We start from the raw sequence: 18,682 nt of genomic DNA on the forward strand, positions 1-18,682 counted from the left end.
CCAGACTACAGTTTGCAACTGCTCATGGGGACAAAGATCATACTTTTTGAGAAATGTCCTCCAAAATAGAACTGTTTGGCCATAATGACCATCGTTATGTTTGGAGGAAAAAGGCGGAGGCTTGCAAGCCGAAGAACACCATCCCAACCGTGAAGCATGGGGGTGGCAGCATCATGTTGTGGAGGTGCTTTGCTGCAGGAGGGACTGGTGCACTTCACAAAATAGATGGCATCATATATGGAAGCAACATCTTTAGACATCAGTCAGGAAGTTAAAGCTTGATCATTCTCTCTACTATTATTCTGACATTTCACATTCTTAAAATAAAGTGGTGATCCTAACTGACCTAAAACACGGAATTTTTACTGGGATTAAATGCCAGGAATTGTGAAAAACTGAGTTTAAATGTATTTGACTAAGGTGTATGTAAACTTCCGACTTCAACTGTACCTAGCCCCTCTCTCCCGTGCCTCCCCTTCTCTTGTCTTCCTCACTCTCTCCCCCTGCCTCCCCCTCTTTCCCTGCCTCCCCCCTCTTCTCCTCTCTCTCCCCTGCTTCTCTTCCTTCCTCCCCCCTCTTTCCCCCTTCCTGCTAACTCTCTCCCACTGCTTCCTCCCTCTCTCCCCCTGCCTCCCCCCTCTCTCCCCTTGCCTCCCCCCTCTCTCCCCTTGCCTCCCCACTCTCTCTCCCCCTCTCAGCTGCAAGGCTCTGATTTATACATTAAATAGTTGGACAGGAAGGTAGGGGGCCACCTATCATTCCATGATCTATATCTTCCCTCGCTCTCATTAAAAATGGATGTGTATGGTGAGGAGAGGACAATATAGAATATATAAATCACAATGCTAATGGTGTAAGAGTGGGGATTTGTATGTATTTCTCACTAGCCCTGTACCTCAGTGTGTCTTTGCTCTTTATACTATGGCCTTACTGCTGTGTACTGTATGCATGTGGACCTCAGGTACAATCTACGGTACAGGCACCTACTGTATGTGACTGATTTGCTACTGTTCTAGTGCCATACGAGGTAGGTTCTCCATGTAGAAAAAAATAAGGAAATTAAGCGCTACACAATAGTAGGTCTTTGTAGATAAAAGTTGCTCTTTGGTAAAAGGGATAATTTGGTCATCAGACAATTGAAATGCCTTTATTTGTATGGCATGTTCAACGGAACCAACATTTTTAAACTCAGATTTTTTTCGGCTACAATGTTCAAAAGAAGACTGGATATTGATGACCAATTTACCCCTTTTACCAAAGCATATTCTATCTACAAAAAACTACTATTGTGGTTCTCTAGCATATTAGTAAGAATGACTCAATAACCTCTTACTTTCGGTTATTTGATAATGAAATCATCTCCAAAATATCGCTATTTTTAAAACAACAAAAAAGGTGGTTGCAATTTCAGTTTAATCCACCAGAAAAGACAAAACAAATATTATAACAATTATTATGGTTAAACTCATATTGATAAAAATCAAACATTATTTTGTAAAAAAAAAAAAAAAAACGGTATAGTCTTTGTGAATGATTCGTAAATAGGACTGGTGGAGTTATGCCACACATGCAGCTAACAAAAATATATGGAAATGTCTGCTCTACACAAAATTGCAACAAACTGATTGCAGCATACAGCAAAAATGTATTTAATTTCCAGCAATTATGTCGTTTTTATTTTGGTGATTGTTAGTTTTCAAAGATGATCTTGTTCAAAAAATATATAGCTCCTTTATTTGTTCTACATACTTTATATCTGGTTTAAGTTTACACTGAAAACCTTTTGCCATGCTGAAAATAATTTGCTTAGTTTGCTTGCGTAACAGCTCCACACTATGAGGTCGAAATAACACTCTGAAATTTAGAAAATTATGATTATGCCCTTTTTGTGTAAGAGCTGTTTGACAAATATCCTTGACATTTGAGCCTGTTCAGGTGGAATGGAACTTTTGGACCGCATCATGATGTCACAGTGTCATCTGATTATAATAGACCAATGACTGTTCATCTCTAGACCATCCTATCAGCCAATTGGGGCTTTGTATGTCAATATTAGATATACAATGACTACATTTAAAAAAATATTTTTTACAAAGACTTCTTTTGTTGTAGACTTAACACAAACACAGTCTGTGTATGTTCAAATGGATGGATGTTACAATAGTGTGGTTCAATGGTCCACATTGTTGGTGTTCGTCAAATATGCCTGTGACTTGCTATAGCTTGCCCACACCATGAAGAAACAGCATTAGTTTCATCACTTCATCCATACTATTAAAAACCGAGACTATCAGACAGAGTGAGAGGGTAGAGAGGGCCTCCAGGGATGTGGGCTATCTTCTCTGGTGTCAACCAGCCTCTACTGTAGCTAACAAAATGAAAGGAAGCTAAATGAAGCACAGTTACTGAATGGAATCATCCAGGAGACATATAAATAATTGAGATGTGAGGGAGCCTTTGCTTTGCGTCGAGTTTGTTGTGCATATCGCTGACGTGTGTTGTGCGTGCATATGCAGAGGTGCTGAGAGAGAGCGAGAGAGAAAGAGAGAGAGGAAAGATGCCGAGGCACAGGGGATATGAAACACTCCTATTTTCTTCACTTCCTGCTCAGGAACGCTCCACTTTGAACTCATGTATAAATATTCAATTGGCCCTGTAAACAATATCTAAATGAGCACAAATCCATGTCAAGGTTAAACTTCCTTGTTTCTCACTCGGAACAGAACTATATGCCTCGTTACAAAAGGTTCCTGTGGATTAGGACCTGCCTTAGCTATGTTAATTTGTATCATTAACATAATGATGATCACAGAGACTAGTTCAGGTTGTTATTTAAAGTGGCATTGAATTGATTGTCTGTACAGTAATAAAATATGTTGAACGAATACACCTGCTCTCTATTAGACAGTAAGTTTGGTTTGTGAGTGTTGGTGCTTTTGTTGGCGTGAGTGAATATCTACTTGGGACAATCGTGTAGATAAATCTCCCCCAGTGGTGGGGAAAGTACCCAATAGTCATACTTGAGTAAAAGCACAGATACCTAAGTAGAAAATGACTCAAGTGAAAATCACCCAGTAAAATCATACTTAAGTACAAGTCTAAAAGTATTTGGTTTTAAATATACTTAAGTATCAAAGGTGAATGTACAGTTGAAGTCGGAAGTTTACATACACCTTAGCCAAATACATTTAAACTCAGTTTTTCTCAATTCCTGACATTTAATCCTAGTAACAATTCCCTGTCTTAGGTCAGTTAGGATCACCACTTTATTTTAAGAATGTGAAATGTCAGAATAATAGTAGAGAGAATGATTTATTTCAGGTTTTATTTCTTTCATCACATTCCCAGTGGGTCAGAAGTTTGCATACACTCAATTAGTATTTGGTAGCATTGCCTTTAAATTGTTTAACTTGGATCAAATGTTTCAGGTAGCCTTCCACGAGCTTCCCACAATAAGTTGGGTGAATTTTGGCCCATTCCTCCTGACGGAACTGGTGTAACTGAGTCAGGTTTGTAGGCCTCCTTGCTCGCACACCGTTTTTCAGTTCTGCCCACACATTTTCTATAGGATTGAAGTCAGGACTCTGTGATGGCCACCCCAATACCTTGACTTTGTTGTCCTTAAGCCATTTTGACACAACTTTGGAAGTATGCTTGGGGTCATTGTCCATTTGGAAGAACCATTTGGGACCAAGTTTTAACTTCCTGACTGATGTCTTGAGATGTTGCTTCAATATATCCACATAATTTTCCTTGCTCATGATGCCATCTATTTTGTGAAGTGCACCAGTCCCTCCTGCAGCAAAGCATCCCCACAACATGATGCTGCCACCCCCGTGCTTCACGGTTGGGATGGTGTTCTTCGGCTTGCAAGTCTCCCCCTTTTTCCTCCAAACATAATGATGGTCATTATGGCCAAACAGTTCTATTTTTGTTTCATCAGACGAGAGGACATTTCTCCAAAAAGTACAATCTTTGTCCCCATGTGCAGTTGCAAACTGTGATCTGGCTTTTTTTATGGCGGTTTTGGAGCAGTGGCTTCTTCCTTGCTGAGCGGCCTTTCGGGTTATGTTGTTCTGGGATTGATTTGCACTTTCCACACCAAAGTACGCTCATCTCTAGGAGACAGAACGTGTCTCCTTCCTGAGCGGTATGACGGCTGCGTGGTCCCATGGTGTTTATACTTGAGTACTATTGTTTGTACAGATGAATGTGGTACCTTCAGGCATTTGGATTTGCTCCCAAGGATGAACCAGACTTGTGGAGGTCTAAAAAAAAGAATCTGAGGTCTTGGCTGATTTCTTTAGATTTTCCCATGATGTCAAGTAAAGAGGCACTGAGTTTGAAGGTAGGCCTTGAAATACATCCACAGGTACACCTCCAATTGACTCAAATTATGTCAATTAGCCTACCATAAGCTTCTAAAGCCATGACATCATTTTCTGGAATTTTCCAAGCTGTTTAAAGGCACAGTCAACTTTGTGTATGTAAACTTCTGACCCACTGGAATTGTGATACAGTGAATTATAAGTGAAATAATCTGTAAACAATTTTTGGAAAAATTACTTGTGTAATGCACAAAGTAGATGTCCTAACCGACTTGCCAAAACTATAGTTTGTTAACAAGGAATTTGTGGAGTGGTTGAAAAACGAGTTTTAATGACTCCAGCCTAAGTGTATGTAAACTTCTGACTTCAACTGTAATTGCTAAAATATACTTAAGTATCAAAAGTAAAAGTATAAATCATTTCAAATTCCTTATATTTCGTAAACCGGACTGCACCATTTTCTTGTTTTTTATTTACATATAGCCAGGGGCATGCTCCAACACTCAGACATCATTTGCAAATGCAGCATGTGTTAATAAATCCGTCAGATTAGAGGCAGTAGGGATGACCAGGGATGTTCTCTGTTTAGTGAGTCCGTCAGATTAGAGGCTGTAGGGATGACCCGGGATGTTCTCTTGATAAGTGTGTGAATTGGACCATTTTCCTGTCAAAATGTAACGAGTACTTTTGGGTGTCAGTAAAAATGTATGGAGTAAAAAAGTACATAATTTTCTTTAGGAATGTGGTGAAGTAAAAGTTGTCAAAATAGTAAATTACAGATACCCCCAAAAACTACTTAAGTGGTATTTTCAAGTATTTTTACTAAAATGGTCTCCCCTGGTCTCCCCTGGCTTGGTCTCAGTTAGACATATTTGTATAAAAGGGCTGGTGGTGGGGCATGTGTGTGAGAGGGGTTGTGTGTGTGTGTGTGTGTGTGTGTGTGTGTGTGTGTGTGTGTGTGTGTGTGTGTGTGTGTGTGTGTGTGTGTGTGTGTGTGTGTGTGTGTGTGTGTGTGTGTGTGAGAAAGAGGGGTTGGGGTGAGTGTGTGTATGAGTGAGAAAAGGGGTTGGGTTGTGTGTGAGAGGAGTTGGGGCTATAGAAGGGCTGGTGATGGGGTTTGGGAGGTATTGTAACTTAACCGTAACAGTGCTTTGCTAGCTGTGTGGTATCTGGGAGAGAGGAGAGGGGGATAATGGGACCCTGAAAAACCCCTTGTGGAGCCGGAGACTGACAAGGTCACACAGAGCAGGGGTGGCCCCGAGAGAGAGGGGCCTCAACCCAGGAGTGGCCAATTTCATATTTCACATTTTTTATTCCCACATGCTCCACCACCAGGGCCCTCATGCTTCTTTATGGGCCACTACAAGAATATCTCGGGTCGCTTTGTTTCTCTATCTCTTTCTGTGTTACACTACATACTGTATAGTAAGGGTCGGCAACAGGCGGCCTGCGAGTGATTTTGTTTTGTTGTTGTCAGGAATTAATTTAGGAAACCTGTTCCCAAGTATTCCCTCAAATTAACTTTTTATGGCTGCAGGGGCAGTATTGAGTAGCTCTGATTAAAGGTGCCCATTTCAAACGGCCTCGTACTCAATTCTTGCTCGTACAATATGCATATTATTATTACTATTGGATAGAAAACACTCTCTAGTTTCTAAAACCGTTTGAATTATATCTGTGAGTCAAACAGAACTCATTTGGCACAAACTTCCTGACCAGGAAGTGGAAAGTCTGAAATCGAGGCTCTGTTCTTCTTCCTGCCTATAAATGGGAATGACACGTAAGAGTCTACGTGCACTTCATAGACCTTCCCCTGGATGTCAAGAGGCTGTGAGAGAAGAAATTTAGTGTTTATCTTGGTCTGAAGTGGAATACAAGCTCTTTGTATGACGTGTCCCTCATTTCCGGTACTCTGGGGAGCGCGAGGTGGACAGTGGGATTGCCTTCTGTTTAGCTGCCGTTATGGACGACTACTATCTCCGGCTTTGATTTTATTTGATACATGTGACCATATCATCGTAAAGTATGTTTTTTCAATATAGTTTAATCAGATTATTGAAATTTTTTCGGGAGTTTTGCCGTGTTCCGTTCTCTGACTTTGTTGACGATGGAGAGATCCGTGCCACTTGGCTAGTGCGCGTGCTAAATCAAGAGGGAAAGTTGCCGTTCTAAATCCAAACAACGATTGTTCTGGACAAAGGACACCTTGTCCAACATTCTGATGAAAGATCAGCAAAAGTAAGAAACATTTTATGATGCTATTTCATATATCTGTCGTACATGTGAACTAGTCGTGGGCGCCCAACGTTTGGGTACTCTAGCTATACCGAAGCTGCATATCGTAATGAAGTTATTTTTAGAATTCTAACACTGCGATTTCATTAAGAACTAATGGATCTATAATTTCCTATACAACATGTATTTTTTAGTTATGTTTATGAATAGCTATTTGGTCAGAATATGTGTGTCAGAAAAAGTGTCAGGAAAAATCCGGACGTATTGGGAAAAAGTAGCTAAGTTAGCACAATGTGTAACCATTGATTTCAGCTCTAAATATGCACATTTTCGAACAAAACATAAGTGTATGTATAACCTGATGTTATAGGACTGTCATCTGAGGAAGAAAATCAAGGTTAGTCAAAAATTATATATCTTTTGCTTGTTTGTTACGATCGCTTACTTTTGCTACTGGGAAATTGCTTGTGTTTTTGGCTATTGTGGTAAGCTAATATAACGCTATATTGTGTTTTCGCTGTAAAACACTTGATAAATCGGAAATATTGTCTGGAATCACAAGATGCCTGTCTTTCAATTGCTGTACACTATGTATTTTTCAGAAATGTTTTATGATGAGTATTTAGTTATTTGGCGTTGGTGTCTGTAATTATTCTGTCTGCTTTCGGTGCAATTTCTGATTGTAGCTGCAATGTAAACTATGATTTATACCTGAAATATGCACATTTTTCGAACAAAACATAGATTTATTGAATAACATGTTATAAGACTGTCATCTGATGAAGTTGTTTGTTGGTTAGTTTGGTTGGTTCTTGGTTAGTTAGGTTGGCTTTGTGCATGCTACCTGTGCTGTGAAAAATGTCTGTCCTTTTTTGTATTTGGTGGTGAGCTAACATAAATATACGTGGTGTTTTCGCTGTAAAACATTTTAAAAATCGGACATGTTGGCTGGATTCACAAGATGTGTACCTTTCATATGCTGTATTGGACTTGTTAATGTGTGAAAGTTAAATATTTTAAAAATATATATTTTGAATTTCGCGCCCTGCACTTGAGCTGGCTGTTGTCATAAGTGTACCGACGTCGGGCTTGCAGCCAGAAGAAGTTAACAAATAAATCTCAACATAATCAAGGTATGAAATTATTATTTTCTAATAGTCTTTTTTTTTTGCTTAGTTGTGGTCAATTTGAAGTGTAAACATTATTATAAATATTTTTCTGGCATCTGACCTTTCGCTCTGACAAACATTTCCCCAATTTATTTAGGGCTGCAATCCCGTTAACGGGATCGATATGACAACAGCCAGTGAAAGTGCAGGGCGCCAAATTCAAACAACAGAAATCTCATAATTAAAATTCCTCAAGCATACAAGTATTTCACACCATTTTAAAGATACACTTCTTGTTAATACCACCACAGTGTCCGATTTAAAAAAGGCTTTACAGCGAAAGCACCACAAACGATTATGTTAGGTCACCGCAAAATCACAGAAAAACACAGCCATTTTTCCAGCCAAGAGACAGGAGTCACAAAAAGCAGAACTAGAGATAAAATTAATCACTAAGCTTTGATGATCTTCATCAGATGGCACTCATAGGACTTCATGCTACACAATACATATATGTTTTGTTTGATAAAGTTCATATTTATATCCAAAAACCTAAGTTTACATTGGCGCCATGTTCAGAAATGCCTCCAAAATATCTGGAGAAATTGCAGAGAGCCACATCAAATAACAGAAATACTCATCATAAACTTTGATGAAGATACATGTTTTACGTAGAATTAAAGATGAACTTGTTCTTAATGTGTGTGTCAGATTTCAAAAAAGCTTTACGGCAAAAGCACAATATTCAATAATCTGAGAACAGCGTTCAGCCACAAGGCAGCCATACCCGCCAAATTGTGGAGTCAACAAAAGTCATAAATAGCATTATAAATCTTCACTTACCTTTGCTGATCTTCGTCGGAATGCACTCCCAGGACTCCCACTTCCACAAGAAATGCTTGTTTTGTTCGGTAATGTCCATCATTTATGTCCAAATAGCTACTTTTGTTAGCGCGTTTGGTAAACAAATCCAAAGTCACGAAGCGCGTTCACTAAAAGCAGACAAAATGGCAAAAAGTTCCGTAACAGTCAGTAGAAACATGTCAAACGATGTATTGAATCAATCTTTAGGATGTTTTTAACATAAATCTTCAATAATGTTCCAACCGGAGAATTCCATTGTCTTCAGAAGTGCGATGGAACAGAGCTCCCTCTCATGTGAAAGCGCATGGTCAGCTCATGGCAGACCTTACTCATTCCCCTCTCCTTCGGCCCCACCTCACAGTAGAAGCATCAGACAAGGTTCTAAAGACTGTTGACATCTAGTGGAAGCTGTAGGAAGTGCAAACTGACCCATATCCCATTGTGTATTCGATAGTCGATGAGTTGAAAACCTACAAACCTCAGATTTCCCACTTCCTGGTTGGATTTTTTTCTCAGGTTTTTGCCTGCCATATGAGTTCTGTTATACTCACAGACATCATTCAAACAGTTTTAGAAACTTCAGAGTGTTTTCTATCCAATACTAATAATAATATGCATATATTAGCAACTGGGACTGAGGAGCAGGCAGTTTACTCTGGGACCTTTTCATCCAAGCTACTCAATACTGCCCCTGCAGCCATAAGAAGTTAAAAAAAATTGCCCGATCATTTTCCAAGTTGGTCATTTCACTGTCGGCCTTGGTGCCTTGTTCAGATCTCCTTTCCCCAGTGTAGCCTCTAGACTTGTTGCCGCCTGGTCTCCTTCCCTCGCCTTCTGATTGGTTGTACAATGCCAAGCTCCCCTTTGCCTGTGAAGCCGTGACAGCCAATCACGGGAAGGCTATCACATAAACAAGGAGGTATAGCCGAGGGTGTCGGAATAGGAAGTGTCAGCTAACCTGATTCTAACACAATAACAACCCCCCAATAGGTAGAAGAGAATTGCCAGTGATAGCTGATACTGTAGCATATGTGTGATGACATACTATTTAATTCAGATACAGATCCAAACCCATAGTGTATGTATTTATTATGGATCCCCATTAGTTCCTGACCAACTTGCCCTCTAAATACTCCTCTGCTGTCTTCAACAAGGATCTCAGCGATCACTGCCTCATTGCCTGCGTGCGTAATAGGTCCGCGGTCAAACGACCACCCCTCATCACGTCAAACTCTCCCTTAAACACTTAAGCAACCAGGCCTTTCTAACCGACCTGGCCCGGGTATCCTGGAAGGATATTGACCTCATCCCGTTAGTAGAGGATGCCTGGTTTCTCTTCAAAAATTCTATCCTCTCCATCTTAAATACGCATCATGCCCCATTCAAAAAATGTAGAACAGATATAGCCCTTGGTTCACCCCAGGCTTGACTGCCCTTGACCAGCACAAAAACATCCCGTGGCGTTCTGCATTAGCATCGAATAGCCCACGCGATATGTAACTCTTCAGGGAAGTCAGGAACCAATATTCTCAGTCAGTTAGGAAAGCTAAGGCTAGCTTTTTCAAACAGAAAATTGCGTCCTGTAGCACTAATTCCAACAAGTTTTGGGACACTGTAAAGTCCATGGAGAATAAGAGCACCTCCTCCCAGCTGCCCACTGCACTGAGGATAGGAAACACTGTCACCACCGATAATTCTACGATAATCTATAATTTCAAAAAGCATTTTGCCACGGCTGGCCATGCTTTCCACCTGGCTACCCCTACCCCGGTCAACACCTCAGCACCCCCTGCAGCAACTTGCCCAACCCCCCCCCCTGCTTCTCCTTCACCCAAATTCAAACAGCTGATGTTCTGAAAGAGCTACACAATCTGGATCCCTACAAATCAGCTGGGCTAGACAATCTGGACCCTCTCTAAAATTTTCCGCCAAAATTGTTGCAACCCCATTACTAGCCTATTCAACCTCTCTTTCATATCGTCTGAGATCCCCAAAGATTGGAAAGCTGCGCGGTCATCCCCCTCTTCAAAGGGGGAGACACTTTCGACCCAAACTGTTATAGACCTATATCCATCCTGCCCTGCCTTTCTAAAATCTTCGAAAGCCAAGTTAATAAACAGATCACCGACCATTTGGAATCCCACCGTACCTTCTCCATTATGCAGTCTGGTTTCCGAGCTGGTCAAGGCTGCACCTCAGCCACGCTCAAGTTCCTAAACGATATCATAACCGTCATCGATAAAAGACAGTACTGTGCAGCCATCTTCATCGACCTGGCCAAGGCTTTCGACTGTCAATCACCGCCTTCTTATCGGCAGACTCAATAGCCTTGGCTTCTCAAATGACTGCCTCGCCTGGTTCCCCAACTACTTCTCAGATAGAGTTCAGTGTGTCAAATCGGAGGGCCTGTTGTCCGGACCTCTGGCAGTTTCTATGGGGGTGCCACAGGGCTCAATTCTCGAGCCGACTCTTTTCTCTGTATACATCAATGATGTCACTCTTGCTGCTGGTGATTCTCTGATCCACAGCTACGCAGACGACACCATTCTGTATACATCTGGCCCTTCTTTAGACACTGTGTCAACTAACCTCCAAACGAGCTTCAATGCCATACAACACTCCTTTCGAGGCCTCCAACTGCTTTTAAATTCTTGTAAAACGAAATGCATGCTCTTCAACCGATTGCTGCCCGCACCATCCCGCCCGACTAGCATCACTACTCTGGTCGGTTCTGACCTAGAATATGTGGACAACTACAAATACCTAGGTGTCTGGTTAGACTGTAAACTCTCCTTCCAGACTCACATTAAGCATCTCCAATCTAAAATTAAATCTAGAATCGGCTTCCTATTTCGCAAAAAAGCCTCCTTCACTCATGCCGCGAAACATACCCTCATAAAACTGACCATCCTACCGATCCTTGACTTCGGTGATGTATTTTTCAAAATGACCCCCAACACTCTACTCAGCAAACTGGATGTAGTCTATCACAGTGCCATTTGTTTTATCACCAAAGCCCAATATACTACCCACCACTGCGACCTCTATGCTCTCGTTGGTTGGCCCTCACTACATATCCATCGCCAAACCCACTGGCTCCAGTTCATCTATAAGTCTTTGCTAGGTAAAGCCCCGCCTTATCTCAGCTCACTAGTCACCATAGCAACACCCACCCGTAGCACGCGCTCCAGAAGGTATATTGCACTTGTCATCCCCAAAGCTAACACTTCCTTTGGCCGCCTTTCCTTCCAGTTCTCTGCTGCCAATGACTGGAACTAATTGCAAAAATCTTTGAAGCTGGAGTCTTATCTCCCTCTCTAACTTTAAGCATAAGCTGTTAGAGCAGCTTACCGATCACTGGCTGTGTACAGGTACAATCTGTAAATAGCACACCCGACGACCTCATCCCCATATTTTTACTTACCCTCTTGCTCTGTTGCACCCCAGTATCTCTACGTGCACATCATCATCTGCACGTCTTTCACTCCAGTTTTCATGCTAAGTTGTAATTGTTTTCGACCTCTATGGCCTATTTATTGCCTACCTCCCTATTCTTCTACATTTACACACACTGTACATATATTCTTTCTAATTTTCTTTTCTTTTTTTTGTTTCTTTTTTTACCTTTATTTTACTAGGCAAGTCAGTTAAGAACAAATTCTTATTTTCAATGACGGCCTAGGAACAGTGGGTTAACTGCCTTGTTCAGGGGCAGAACGACATATTTTTACCTTGTCAGCTCGGGGATTCGATCTTGCAACCTTTAGGTTACTAGTCCAACACTAACCACTAGGCTACCTGCCGCCCCTTTTGTGTTTGTTTATTTGTAACTCTGTGTTGTTGTTTTTGTCCCACTGCTGTGCTTTATCTTGGCCAGTTCGCAGTTGTAAATGAGAACTTGTTCTCAACTGGCCTACCTGGTTAAATAAAGAATAATGGTAAAATAAAAATAAAATAAATAAAAGGCAGCAGCTACTCTTCCTGGGGTTTATTATGGATCCCCATTAGTTCCTGCCAAGACAGCAGCTACTCTTCCTGGGGTTTATTATGGATCCCCATTAGTTCCTGCCAAGACAGCAGCTACTCTTCCTGGGGTTTATTATGGATCCCCATTAGTTCCTGCCAAGACAGCAGCTACTCTTCCTGGGGTTTATTATGGATCCCCATTAGTTCCTGCCAAGGCAGCAGCTACTCTTCCTGGGGTTTATTATGGATCCCCATTAGTTCCTGCCAAGACAACAGCTACTCTTCCTGGGTTTTATTATGGATCCCCATTAGTTCCAGCCAAGGCAGCAGCTACTCTTCCTGGGGTTTATTATGGATCCCCATTAGTTCCTGCCAAGGCAGCAGCTACTCTCCCTGGGGTTTATTATGGATCCCCATTAGTTCCTGCCAAGGCAGCAGCTACTCTCCCTGGGGTCCATCAAAAAGGGTCTTTGCCCAATGCCGTGCTCGCTGCATGAGAGCTCTCACATCAAAGCCGTGCTCGCTGCATGAGAGCTCTCACATCAAAGCCGTGCTCGCTGCATGAGAGCTCTCACATCAAAGCCATGCTCGCTGCACGAGAGCTCTCACATCAAAGCCGTGCTCGCTGCATGAGAGCTCTCACATCAAAGCCATGCTCGCTGCACGAGAGCTCTCACATCAAAGCCGTGCTCGCTGCATGAGAGCTCTCACGTCAAAGCCGTGCTCGCTGCACGAGAGCTCTCACGTCAAAGCCTCCCAAAGCTACACACACAAATAACATGCGCCTGGTCCGGCCGCCTCTCACCACTCACACACATTAGACACATTTAATTTCATTCCCACTGGAAAAACGGCGCTAGCATAGTCTTAGAGGGACGGCTTAGCCTATTTTCTGTCCCCCTTCTTTAAACGATGCCACTGAGAAGACAGACAATGGTTCATTACCGTTCTACTGTCTCACAGCCAAATAAGCGCAAGTCTGACCACGTAGCTTTATCACAGCCATTTCTTCAGGTTGTCCAATAAAAGTCAATGCGCGGTTTGACATTCCCCATCATTGTTTCCCATTGGAGTTGTTATCCTTGATCGTTATGTAGCTCTGTTTTCTTTTGCGGACTGATTTGATCCATTGATTGAGAGGTGAGTAAGATGTATATTGTGTGTGTGAAGAGATGTCATGCTGAGACGCAGCGCAACGTTAGAAGGTGACGGAGGGCAGAGCTGGGCTTCCTGAGCGGTGACCATTGTTGTGCTATCTGAGGGGACTCGGCTGGTCTCCGACAGGCCAACAAAGGAGCACTAAAGAGCGTCAGGAGCGGGGCGACGGGAGTGCACCCCCCTTGGAGGTGCCGAGGTGTGACCCCTCTGACTGCTGCCCTCTGGGCCAGGGCTCTATGTGGCGGTGGCACAGGGCATGCAGGGGCATGGGAAGGTGTGTGTGTGTGTGTGTGTGTGTGTGTGTGTGTGTGTGTGTGTGTGTGTGTGTGTGTGTGTGTGTGTGTGTGTGTGTGTGTGTGTGTGTGTGTGTGTGTGTGTGTGTGTGTGTGTGTGTGTGTGTGTGTGTGTGTGTGTGTGGTGAGAAGCTTATCCTGCACATCACTGCATAAAGGCACACTGACCCAACATCAGTGTCCACACCAAGCAAGAGTGTGAGATTTTTTTTTAAATGCTGACTGACAGGCAATTGAGACAATCAAGACCAAAGTTGTTGTTTCTACAGCATTAGCTAGTTGATGATTATAATTATACGATTAAGAATATTAATATATAATACTTTCATAATAAATTAGAATAATATAATTGTATATTTTAGACCTTGTACTTACAGTTGGAATTTACATCAAATATTTTTGAACCTTCAGAATAAATGAATGAGTTCCTGTAACACTAGGGACCACCCTTTGAGCCAATGAGCAGTCATTTTGACTCAGTCTAACAGTTTCAGAAATACATTTCATACATGCTAACGAGAAAAAGAGATTTGGTGCAAAATCAGAATAGGAAAATATATTTTGTTCAAATAACACTTTATCTTTTGGGGCGGCAGGTAGCCTAGTGGTTATAGCGTTGGGCCAGTAACCTAAAGGTTGCTGGATCGAATCCCTGAGCTGACAAGGTAAAAATATGTTGTTCTGCCCCTGAACAAGGCAGTTAACCTACTGTTCCCTGGTAGGCCATCATTGTAAATAAAAATGTGTTCTTAACTGACTTGCCTAAAGTTTAAATATAAAAACCGATAAAAATCTGTTGCTGCGTGCTCCTGTGTGGCGGTCATGGAACAGGACTTGTTCTTTGAAAAAGTGACATTTTGAAATGAAGCTCATCTCTTCAATTTTGTGAGTTATTTGGCGTTGGTAAGTCAGGGTTTTGGAAACCTTGGAATCTGCACATTTTGATACTACATAGAAATTTGTATTACCTGCATGTGGATTTGAAAAAGTCAATTTTTGGAGGTTTGGAGAAAAAACTGCTTATAACACATTCTGTTTGATATCGAAATTCTTCCAACATACATGTGTTAAACATACTTATTTAGGAAAAGTCAAGGACAGAGTGGGGCATGATTTAAAAAATGGAGGAGATATTTGCATTTTAAATTCATATTGAGTCAAAATTACTCACCTTGCTCTTCTAGTGTTAATACACTAACACAACCCTTCACTTTAGCCTCTATTCTCTCCTCTCTTTATTCTCTCTCCTCTCTTTATTCTCTCTCTCTTTATTCTCCTCTCTTTATTCTCCTCTCTTTATTCTCCTCTCTTTATTCTCTCCCCTCTTTATTCTCTCTCTCCTCTCTTTATTCTCTCTCTCCTCTCTTTATTCTCTCTCTCCTCTCTTTATTCTCTCTCTTCTCTTTATTCTCTCCTCTCTTTATTCTCTCCTCTCTTTATTCTCTCCCCTCTATTCTCTCCTCTCTTTATTATCTCCTCTCTTTATTCTCTCTCTCCTCTCTTTATTCCCCTCTCTTTATTCTCTCTCTCCTCTCTTTATTCTCTCCTCTCTTTATTCTCCCTCTCTCTATTCTCTCCTCTCTTTATTCTCCCTCTCTCTATTCTCTCCTCTCTTTATTCTCTCCTCTCTTTATTCTCTCCTCTCTTTATTCTCTCTCTCCTCTCTTTATTCTCTCTCTCCTCTCTTTATTCTCTCTCTCCTCTCTTTATTCTCCTCTCTTTATTCTCCCTCTCTTTATTCTCTCTCTCCTCTCTTTATTCTCTCCCATCTATTCTCTCCTCTCTTTATTCTCTCCTCTCTTTATTCTCTCCTCTCTTTATTCTCTCTCTCTCTTTATTCTCTCTCTCCTCTCTTTATTCTCCTCTCTTTATTCTCCCTCTCTTTATTCTCCCTCTCTTTATTCTCTCCTCTCTTTATTCTCTCTCTCCTCTCTTTATTCTCCCTCTCTTTATTCTCTCCCCTCTCTTTATTCTCTCCCCTCTCTTTATTCTCTCTCTCCTCTCTTTATATTCTCCCTCTCTTTATTCTCTCTCTCCTCTCTTTACTCTCTCCCCTCTCTTTATTCTCTATCCTCTCTTTACTCTCTCCCCTCTCTTTATTCTCTCCCCTCTCTTTACTCTCTCCCCTCTCTTTATTCTCTCCCCTCTCTTTACTCTCCCCCCTCTCTTTACTCTCTCTCTCCTCTCTTTACTCTCTCCCCCTCTCTTTACTCTCTCCCCTCTCTTTATTCTCTCTCCTCTCTTTACTCTCTCCCCTCTCTTTATTCTCTCCCCTCTCTTTATTCTCTCTCCCCTCTCTTTACTCTCTCTCCTCTCTTTACTCTCCCCCCTCTCTTTACTCTCTCTTTACTCTCTCTCTCCTCTCTTTACTCTCTCCCCTCTCTTTATTCTCTCCCCTCTCTTTACTCTCCCCCCTCTCTTTACTCTCTCTCTCCTCTCTTTACTCTCTCCCCCTCTCTTTACTCTCTCCCCTCTCTTTATTCTCTCTCCTCTCTTTACTCTCTCCCCTCTCTTTATTCTCTCCCCTCTCTTTATTCTCTCTCCCCTCTCTTTACTCTCTCTCCTCTCTTTACTCTCCCCCCTCTCTTTACTCTCTCTTTACTCTCTCTCTCCTCTCTTTACTCTCTCCCCTCTCTTTACTCTCTCTCTCCTCTCTTTACTCCCCCCCTCTCTTTACTCTCTCCCCCCTCTCTTTACTCTCCCCCTCTCTCTTTACTCTCCCCCCTCTCTTTACTCTCCCCCCCTCTCTTTACTCTCTCCCCCCTCTCTTTACTCTCTCTCTCCTCTCTTTACTCTCTCCCCCCTCTCTTTACTCTCCCCCCCTCTCTTTACTCTCTCTTTACTCTCTCTCTCCTCTCTTTACTCTCCCCCCTCTCTTTACTCTCCCCCCTCTCTTTATTCTCTCCTCTCTTTATTCTCTCCTCTCTTTATTCTCTCCCATCTATTCTCTCCTCTCTTTATTCTCTCCTCTCTTTATTCTCTCCTCTCTTTATTCTCTCTCTCCTCTCTTTATTCTCTCTCTCTCTTTATTCTCTCTCTCCTCTCTTTATTCTCCTCTCTTTATTCTCCCTCTCTTTATTCTCCCTCTCTTTATTCTCTCCTCTCTTTATTCTCTCTCTCCTCTCTTTATTCTCCCTCTCTTTATTCTCTCCCCTCTCTTTATTCTCTCCCCTCTCTTTATTCTCTCTCTCCTCTCTTTATATTCTCCCTCTCTTTATTCTCTCTCCCCTCTCTTTATTCTCTATCCTCTCTTTACTCTCTCCCCTCTCTTTATTCTCTCCCCTCTCTTTACTCTCTCCCCTCTCTTTATTCTCTCCCCTCTCTTTACTCTCCCCCCTCTCTTTACTCTCTCTCTCCTCTCTTTACTCTCTCCCCCTCTCTTTACTCTCCCCCCTCTCTTTACTCTCTCTCTCCTCTCTTTACTCTCTCCCCCTCTCTTTACTCTCTCCCCTCTCTTTACTCTCTCTTTACTCTCTCCCCCTCTCTTTACTCTCTCCCCTCTCTTTATTCTCTCTCCTCTCTTTACTCTCTCCCCTCTCTTTATTCTCTCCCCTCTCTTTACTCTCTCTCTCCTCTCTTTACTCTCTCTCCTCTCTTTACTCTCTCTTTACTCTCTCTCTCCTCTCTTTACTCTCTCTCCTCTCTTTACTCCCCCCCTCTCTTTACTCTCTCCCCTCTCTTTATTCTCTCCCCTCTCTTTATTCTCTCTCCCCTCTCTTTACTCTCTCTCCTCTCTTTACTCTCCCCCCTCTCTTTACTCTCTCTCTCCTCTCTTTACTCTCTCTCCTCTCTTTACTCCCCCCCTCTCTTTACTCTCTCCCCCCTCTCTTTACTCTCCCCCTCTCTCTTTACTCTCCCCCCTCTCTTTACTCTCCCCCCTCTCTTTACTCTCTCCCCCCTCTCTTTACTCTCTCTCTCCTCTCTTTACTCTCCCCCCTCTCTTTACTCCCCCCCTCTCTTTACTCTCTCTCCCCTCTCTTTACTCTCTCCCCCTCTCTTTACTCTCTCTCTCCTCTCTTTACTCTCTCTCTCCTCTCTTTACTCTCTCCCCCCTCTCTTTACTCTCTCTCCCCCTCTCTTTACTCTCTCTCTCCTCTCTTTACTCTCTCCCCCCTCTCTTTACTCTCTCCCCCTCTCTTTACTCTCTCTCTCCTCTCTTTACTCTCTCTCTCCTCTCTTTACTCTCTCTCTCCTCTCTTTACTCTCTCTTTACTCTCTCTCCCCTCTCTTTACTCTCTCTCTCCTCTCTTTACTCTCTCTCCCCTCTCTTTACTCTCTCTCTCCTCTCTTTACTCTCTCCCCCCTCTCTTTACTCTCTCTCTCCTCTCTTTACTCTCTCTTTACTCTCTCTCTCCTCTCTTTACTCTCTCCCCCCTCTCTTTACTCTCTCTCTCCTCTCTTTACTCTCTCTTTACTCTCTCTCCCCTCTCTTTACTCTCTCTCTCCTCTCTTTACTCTCTCTCCCCTCTCTTTACTCTCTCTCTCCTCTCTTTACTCTCTCTCTCCTCTCTTTACTCTCTCCCCCCTCTCTTTACTCTCTCTCTCCTCTCTTTACTCTCTCTTTACTCTCTCTCCCCTCTCTTTACTCTCTCTCTCCTCTCTTTACTCTCTCTCCCCTCTCTTTACTCTCTCTCTCCTCTCTTTACTCTCTCCCCCCTCTCTTTACTCTCTCTCTCCTCTCTTTACTCTCTCTCCCCTCTCTTTACTCTCTCTCTCCTCTCTTTACTCT

Source organism: Salvelinus namaycush, unplaced genomic scaffold (genome assembly GCF_016432855.1).
Source record: "Salvelinus namaycush isolate Seneca unplaced genomic scaffold, SaNama_1.0 Scaffold424, whole genome shotgun sequence".
In the NCBI taxonomy this organism is placed as follows: Eukaryota; Metazoa; Chordata; class Actinopteri; order Salmoniformes; family Salmonidae; genus Salvelinus; species Salvelinus namaycush.